General features: G+C 42.6%; 1 long non-coding RNA gene across 1 annotated transcript in view; it reads left to right on the top strand.

Moving 5' to 3' along the window:
- Positions 1-1127: 1127 nt before the first annotated feature.
- Positions 1128-9037, top strand: part of LOC139835204 (uncharacterized) — a 116694-nt gene continuing 108784 nt past the window's right edge. Inside the window, exon 1 of the long non-coding RNA XR_011750955.1 lies at positions 1128-1197. This is a non-coding gene — a long non-coding RNA (uncharacterized lncRNA). The remainder of the gene's footprint in view (positions 1198-9037) is intronic.

Here is a 9037-nt window from a genome sequence, read left to right as displayed (position 1 = left end):
CGAGGAATCGAGTCGAGGCTTGTCCAATGAAACATACTGTCACAGATTCCCCGCATCGGTCGTCGTCCTTCTTCACCAATTCTGGCCACTATCGTCCTCCTACGATTCCCTCGATCGTAGATTCGTGATCATGGTAGTCTCCTCGTTCTCCGGAGGCTCTCACCCTTCTATATCTCTCCCTGTGTTGATCACACGGTGATGACCATTTTTGTCCGCAGACCTCACCGCCGGTGACTCTCTGGTGATCCCCTGGACTCCACACTGCCTTCATGAGCTTCCCCGCGTTGAGGCGCATCCCCAACACCGACTTCCCCGTCCCGGTTCGCCTAGAATCGCTGGACTATTGGTGACTTGATCTTCCTCCACCATGGCCTGCAGATGTCCAAGCTCATTCCGTCTCTGCTGCCTTAATTTGGCAGCACATCCTCCACTTTTCACAAAACACGTGCAGCTAGACTGGTTCGCTTCCTTGATCTAAATAAGGAGATCATGTCTTCAAATCTTAGGCCAGACGATTTAACTCGCCAACCTTTTTTTCTACTCCCCAGATCCACACATTGGCCTCGGCCAGATCCTCTAGCCCAGGCGTGTCGGCCTTCCTTCTGCTGGCTAGGTAGTAGGCCACATCCCAGCTCCATCCCAATCCCTTTTCTCTGTTTTGTTCTTCTTTATTTTGCAAATCTGTCTATTTTATATCTTTCAAACTATAACTTCAAATAAAATGTGTTCTATATGAATGTTGATCAGAAAAATATGAGGAACATGAATAAGCCATACATTCATCTGTTTGCATCCGGTATCATGTTGTGTCGTGATAGTTTGTGCATGTTACCTCATATATATGCGGAGTATTTCGAAACACCGGCATGGTTTTCCCCGCTCCGTTTAAATTGGAAGTAGCTCACCCCTGCCATGTTGTGCCATGCTAATCAACACTTCAATTTTTCGGTAGAAATGCGAGTTCAACCTAATTTTCTTGTCCGGGGTTCCGACTCCGACTAATATGAATAAGTTGCATAACATCATATCTCCAATGTCATGCATATCATCTTGATCATGCTGGATCTTCTTTATGCCTAGTAGTACGACTTGCACTCGTTCTGTGTTCTAGAATTTGCTTCTTCTTGGATAGGACCACAAAGTGATGATGTGAGATACGACGAGTTCTCCGACAAGTTCTTCTGCAGCTTTTCATAGGTGAGCCCGGCCTATTTTATAGTTTCTTGCTAGTTGTTCTCCAGCTATCCTTATGATCCGATTCTTTGAGTCACATGTCCTATTCCACTGTTACACATATGAGCTGTGTTAAATATCCGCTACCTATCACCGTTGTATGTTGGTTGAGCCTAGCGAGTCGTAGCGCTTGTTTAGGGATTTGCTCTTATCTCTATAGTTGTTTGGTTTGTTGGGAGTTTATCACATTCTATATCAATTAATGGAGACACTCATGCTTCACTTAATGTTAACAACTAAAATTGTAAGTAGTGGCATCTGTGAGCCCCTTTGCGAAAGCGTCGGATATTTGTCTCGCTAATGTCCCCTAGGACCCGAGTTTTTGTTATCTGTTCCGAGATTGAGCGCTCTACCCATGCGTGGGGAGGATTATCGGGACACCCCACCCATTAACTTTTCTCAAGTCAGTTGAAAAGGGGGCCACAACCTTGGTTTTATTTGCCTATGCCACGTATGCCATGCTTTACTGTGACGCCCCGAAATCGGTACCATGAGGATTCCAGTGATCCCACCGAAATCCGCATGATATCGATCCAGAGACGCCCTCCGACACGACGTGCACGACGAATCACACACGTAATGCCAGAGGAATTACCACGAGCAGTAACATTACAATGGTTTACAATACAACCAACAAGATACATATATTACAACAACGACTCCAACAAGTCAAGATACAAATATACAACACGAAGATCCGAATCATACAGAAGATCAAATACGTCTGAGTACGGACAAAATAAAAATTGGACTGAGTCCTGAAGATAACCAGTGGTGTCCATAACCCTGCCCAGGCCAAGCCGGAAGGGTAACCTTGGTAATGTCCTCTTCATCGAACATGTCTTCATACCTGCCCGGTTATGTCTCAAAGCAGCAATAAGTACGGGTTCGTACTTAACAAGACTTCAAGACTTATAAGCATTCGTCAACCAGTTGTCATTTGTACTTGAGGCATGCATGGGACTTAGAGGACGCAAGAGGACGTCAGAGGCAATATGGTTGGGTTAAGAGGCATCACGCAAGCACTAAAACCTATAGAGATACTACACAACATTCGTCTATCAGAGAAGGCGAGAGAGCGCATAAACTAACAGTTCTATACTCTTCAAACATAACCCGACATATGTGTTCCCTCCTTCGTGAAGGAAGTACAAACAAAGGCACTCACACGGTGGACAAGTTTTATTAATTAACCATTGTAGTAATGCTAAATTACTATGCAATTTATTAACAATTTATTCCCAACAACATAAAGGTGTAAGTTATTCTATGATTGAGTTAAACTGCTCCAAGTCGTCCATAACCGCAGACACAGCTTATCGATAAAATGTACACCCTGCAACGGTTGCCCAAATGTAACCATACACATGCTCGAACCACTTACGACATGTGGCTGTCTCACATCAAGACCGTTCCCAGTTCAACAAGAAAGTCTAGTGGGCCACCCGACTAAGCTACCCGTATCGAAGTCCGGCCGTACCCCGAAGTGGACTCAGGGTTTGCGTTAATGACTAGGCATGCAAACCACATGCTTCACTAAACGTTCCGCGGGGTACAATATAGAATATAAACACCCGAAGGCAACAGGAAGTAAACACCCGAAGGCAACATTATGTAAACATGCATGCGGCAAATAAAACCAAGGTTGTGGCCCCCTTTTCAACTGACTTGAGAAAAGGTAATGGTGAGGGTGTTCCAGTAGTAATCCCCATGTACGGGTAGAGCGCTCAATCTTGGAACAGATAACAAGAACTCGAGTCCTAGGGGACATTAGTGAGTCAAAGTTCCGATGTTTTCGCAAATGGGCTCTCAGATGCCTGTGCTTACAATTTTAGTTGTTAACATTATATAGAGCATGAGTATCTCCAACAAATATATCCATAACCCATGTGTCATGATGCCCCAACAGATAACCCGATAAGATAGCAATAACGGTAACAAGATATAAATGACACTAGCATGCACTATGATACGTCTCCAACGTATCTATAATTTCTTATGTTCCATGCTACTTTTATGATGATATACACATGTTTTATACATACTTTATGTCATATTTATGCATTTTCCGGAACTAACCTATTAACAAGATGCCGAAGAGCCAGTTGCTGTTTTCTGCTGTTTTTGGTTTCAGAAATCCTAGTAAGGAAATATTCTCGGAATTGGATGAAATCAACGCCCAGGGTCTTATTTTTCCACGAAGCTTCCAGAAGTCCGAAAGGGAAACAAAGTGGGGCGACGAGGCGGCGACACGCCAGGGCGGCGCGGCCCTGGCCCTGGCCGCATGGCCCTGTTGTGTGGGCCCCTCGTGACGCCCCTAACCTACCCTTCCGCCTACATATAGCCTTCATCGAGAAAACCCCAGTACCGAGAGCCACGATACGGAAAACCTTCCAAAGACGCCGCCGCCGCCAATCCCTTCTCGGGGGATTCAGGAGATCATCTCCGGCACCCTACCGGAGAGGGGAATCATCTCCCGGAGGACTCTTCATCGCCATGATCGCCTCCGGAGTGATGTGTGAGTAGTTCACCCCTGGACTATGGGTCCATAGCAGTAGCTAGATGGTTGTCTTCTCCTCATTGTGCTATCATTGTTCGATCTTGTGAGCTGCCTAACATGATCAAGATCATCTATTTGTAATGCTACATGTTGCGTTTGTTGGGATCCGATGAATATGGAATACTATGTTATGTTGATTATCAATCTATCATCTATGTGTTGTTTATGATCTTGCATGCTCTCCGTTGCTAGTAGAGGCTCTGGCCAAGTCGTTACTTGTAATTCCAAGAGGGAGTATTTATGCTCGATAGTGGGTTCATGCCTCCATTTAATCTGGGACAGTGACAGAAAATTCTAAGGTTGTGGATGTGTTGTTGCCACTAGGGATAAAACATCAATGCTTTGTCTAAGGATATTTGTGTTGATTACATTACGCACCATACTTAATGCAATTGTCTGTTGTTTGCAACTTAATACTAGAAGGGGTGCGGATGCTAACCTGAAGGTGGACTTTTTAGGCATAGATGCATGCTGGATAGCGGTCTATGTACTTTGTCGTAATGCCCAATTGAATTTCACACTACTCATCATAATATGTATGTGCATTGTCATGCCATCTTTATTTGTCAATTGCCCAACTGTAATTTGTTCACCCAACATGCTAATTCTTATCGGAGAGACACCACTAGTGAACTGTGGACCCCGGTCCATTCTTTTACATCGAGTCCAATCTACTACAAACATTGTTCTTACTGTTCTCTGCAAACATCATCATCCACACTATACATCTAATCCTTTGTTACAGCAAGACGGTGAGATTGACAACCTCACTGTCACGTTGGGGCAAAGTATTTTGGTTGTGTTGTGTAGGTTCCACGTTGGCGCCGGAATCCCTGGTGTTGCGCCGCACTACACTCCGCCACCATCAACCTTCAACGATCTTCTTGGCTCCTACTGGTTGGATAAACCTTGGTTTCTTACTGAGGGAAAACTTGATGTTGTACGCATCACACCTTCCTCTTGGGGTTCCCAACGGACGCGTGTTGTACGCGTGTCAAGCTCTTTTTCTGGCGCCGTTGCCGGGGAGATCAAGACACGCTGCAAGGGGAGTCTTCCACTTCCAATCTCTTTACTTTCTTTTTGTCTTGCTTTATTTTATTTACTTCTTTGTTTGCTGCATTATATCAAAATACAAAAAAATTAGTTACTTGCATTACTTTATTTACTATCTTGTTTGCGTTCTCCATATTAAAAATACAAAAAAAATTAGTTACTTGCATTTACTTTATCTAGTTTGCTTTATTTACTATTGCTAAAATGGGTACTCCTGAAAATACTAAGTTGTGTGACTTCAGTAGCACAAATAATAATGATTTCTTATGCACACCTATTGCTCCACCTGCTACTACAGCATAATTCTTTGAAATTAAACCTGCTTTACTAAATCTTGTTATGAGAGAGCAATTTTCTGGTGTTAGTTCTAATGATGCTACTGCCCATCTTAATAGATGGCGACATTATAAAATTAAAATTGTTCCCTTTCTCATTAAGAGGAAGAGCTAAATATTGGTTGCTATCTTTGCCTAAGAATAGTATTGATTCATGGACTAAATGTAAGGATGCTTTCATTGGTAGATATTATCCTCCTGCTAAAATTATATCTTTGAGAAGTAGCATAATGAATTTTAAGCAATTGGATAATGAGCATGTTGCCCAAGCATGGGAAAGAATGAAATCTTTGGTTAAAAATTGCCCAACCCATGGACTGACTACTTGGATGATCATCCAAACCTTTTATGCACGATTGAATTTTTCTTCACGGAACCTATTGGATTCAGCTGCTGGAGGTACTTTTATGTCCATCACTCTAGGCGCCGCAACAAAGCTTCTTGATAATATGATGATTAATTACTCTGAATGGCGCACGGAAAGGGCTCCACAAGGTAAGAAGGTAAATTCTGTCGAAGAAACCTCCTCCTTGAGTGATAAAATTGATGCTATTATGTCTATGCTTGTGAATGGTAGAACTAATGTTGATCCTAGTAATGTTCCTTTAGCTTCATTGGTTGCCCAAGAAGAACATGTTGATGTGAACTTCATTAAAAATAATAATTTCAACAATAACTATAGGCCATATCCTGCTAGTGGTAGTGGTTATGGTAATTCTTATGGTAGATATGTTTCACCTAATGAGGAAAAGATGTCAGAAATTGAAAGATCTACTAAGAGCTTTATGCAATCATAATATGAGCAAAATCAATTGTTTACTAAAACTATGAATGAACAATCTACCTTGTTGAAAAATATAGGAAATCAACTTGAAAATCTGAATATGGAGATCTCCGGTTTGGAAGCTAAGCTTGCAAATGCTGAAAACCGAATCTCATACATGTCTGCGTCGCAATCTTCTTTAATTAATAAAATGGCTGCTAAACCTGAGGATAATGATAATAAAATTGTTACTACAGCAAACGCCATCCAAGTTAGAATTAATGAGAATATTAGATTGATGGCTGAATTGCGTGCTAGGTGGGAAAAAGAGGAAAATGCTAAAGAGAATAATGTAGCTAAAGTTTGGACTATTACCACCTCTAGTAATGATAATGCTTCATATGTTGCTACACCTCCTACTATCAATGGTAAAATAATTTGTGTTGGCAATGTTTCTACTCCTAATGCAAAGCTTGCAAAACTGCCTGAAACTGCTAAAACTGCTGAAATTGCTTGTGATAAAACTGCTGAATGTTTTTCACATATTGGGGACAATGATCCCATTGCTTTAGATCATAATGGTTTAGATTTTGATGATTGTCACATCTCTGAAGTTATAAAGTTCTTACAAAAACTTGCTATAAGTCCTAATGCTAGTGCTATAAATTTGGCCTTTACAAAACATATTACAAATGCTCTCATTAAAGCTAGAGAAGAGAAATTAAATCATGAAACTTCTATTCCTAGGAAGTTAGAAGATGGTTGGGAGCCCATCATTAAGATTAAGGTCAATGATTTTGATTGTAATGCTTTATGTGATCTTGGTGCAAGTATTTCCGTTATGCCTAGGAAAATCTATGATATGCTTGACTTGCCACCATTGAAAAATTGTTATTTGGATGTTAATCTTGCTGATAATTCTACAAAGAAACCTTTGGGGAGGATTCATAATGTTCGCATTACGGTTAACAATAACCTTGTCCCCATTGATTTTGTTGTCTTGGATATTGAATGCAATGCATCTTGTCCCATTATATTGGGAAGACCTTTTCTTCGAATTGTTGGTGTTATTATTGATATGAAGGAAGGTAATATTAAATATCAATTTCCACTCAAGAAAGGTATGGAACACTTCCCTAGAAAGAGAATGAAGTTACCTTTTGATTCTATTATTAGAACAAATTATGATGTTGATGCTTCGTCTCTTGATAATACTTGATACACACTTTCTGCGCCTAGCTGAAAGGCGTTAAAGAAAAGCGCTTATGGGAGACAACCCATGATTTTACTTCTGCACTTTTGTTTTATATTTGAGTCTTGGAAGTTGTTACTACTGTAGCAACCTCTCCTTATCTTTATTTTATTGCATTTTTGTGCCAAGTAAAGTCTTTGATAGTAAGGTTCATACTAGATTTGGATTATTGCGCAGAAACAGATTTCTTGCTGTCATGAATTTGAGTAGTATTCTCTGTAGGTAACTCATAAAAATCTGCCAATTTACGTGAGTAATCCTCAGATATGTACGCAGCTTTCATTCAATTTGAGCATTTTCATCTGAGCAAGTCTAGTGCCCCAGAAAAATTCGTCTTTATGGACTGTTCTATTTTGACAGATTCTGCCTTTTATTTCGCATTGCCTGTTTTGCTATGTTTGATGGATTTTTTTGTTCCATTAATGATGTGGACTAAGTCCAAGGATGTGCCCGATCTTCACGGATTTGGGTGGAACTCGTGGGGGTAAGTGGATGAACGCGATGAACACGAAGAACGCGAGGGGGAATCGTGGGGATACAACACACACACACGCACACAAACCGGTTTTCCCTCGTAAGCCCGATACACCTACTCGATAGAGGTTGCGAGAAAAGACCTTCCGGTAGAAGTTCCGCAAAGTGATCGACAAATCGAAGCTCGCAAGATCTAGAAGGGTGAAAAGACCGGAAGGTTGATAGAAGTGCAAGCAAAAGACCAAATAGGTAGAAGTGCAAGCAAAAGATCAAACAAACGGTAGAAGTCACCAAAGAGATCTTGACAAGTCGATAAGGAGCCCGGGTGGGTACAAGATCATAGATCTAGGTAGGGTTCCCACAAGGGTGAGCTAAGCTCAGGTTTAATTTCACATCAAGTCTAATCTCAGATCTGAGCCAACTAGGCTATTTATAGTAGGTGGGGCGAAGGGATAAGTTACAAGCTGAATCTGCCAGTTTTGGTGCTGAAACACGTATGGGCGGAAGTTCCGGTCCTGATGGGCGGAAGTTCCGGTCGGGCGGAAGTTCCGGTCGTCCTGGGCGGAAGTTCCGGCTGGATTTTTTTTAGACAGCATCTTCGAAGCATCTGGGCGGAAGTTCCGGTCCTGGAGGCCGGAAGTTCCGGTCGGGCCGGAAGTTCCGGCCAAGTTCCGGCCTTGTTCCGGAATTCCGCCATTTCCTCGCAGTAACATCCAGTATGGTTTTGACGGACTTTCGGAACTTGGGCGGAACTTGGGCGGAAGTTCCGGTGGGCGGAAGTTCCGGTCCTCCGAGGCGGAAGTTCCGGTCCTGGGCGGAAGTTCCGGCCATCAGGGGCGGAAGTTCCGGCCTGGAGCGTCCAGCTCCTCTTTCTCCTCCTCTTCCATGCTTCCGTGACATCGGCCTTGCGTCCTCGGGTCTCCATGGCATCCTCTCTTCTCTCCGTACTTGTCGTCGAGTTCCTATCATCAAGATATGTCGGAGTATGAAGTAGTATATCATTCCAAATAGACGATTCGAGGCACGCGTAAAGGAGAAGATTCACCTTAGCGTGCCGTCTTGGCGATGAAGCACATGATGCGGTGAAGACCGAAGGACGCCCCGTATCATCTCCCCCCACTTGAAAAAGAGTCGTCCTCGACGATAGCTCTTCATGAACTTGTATAGGAGGTAGATGACACCCACACTTGAATGTCGCTTCGCTTGTCAAGAGCCCTATGAATAGCACAAGAAAAGCCAAACAACACTCAAAGCATAGCCAACGTTCCACGGGTTTAGCAAGAGAGCGTAAGTAGAAGGAGGTCACCTTAGCATAATGTCGGTGTGCTCTCATTGAGAGATCTTGTGTAGTAGATGTATGGGGTTGA

Source organism: Lolium perenne, chromosome 2 (genome assembly GCF_019359855.2).
Source record: "Lolium perenne isolate Kyuss_39 chromosome 2, Kyuss_2.0, whole genome shotgun sequence".
Taxonomy (NCBI): domain Eukaryota; kingdom Viridiplantae; phylum Streptophyta; class Magnoliopsida; order Poales; family Poaceae; genus Lolium; species Lolium perenne.
Note: the sequence above shows the minus strand (reverse complement) of the source record. Positions and strands in the feature narration are given on the sequence as shown.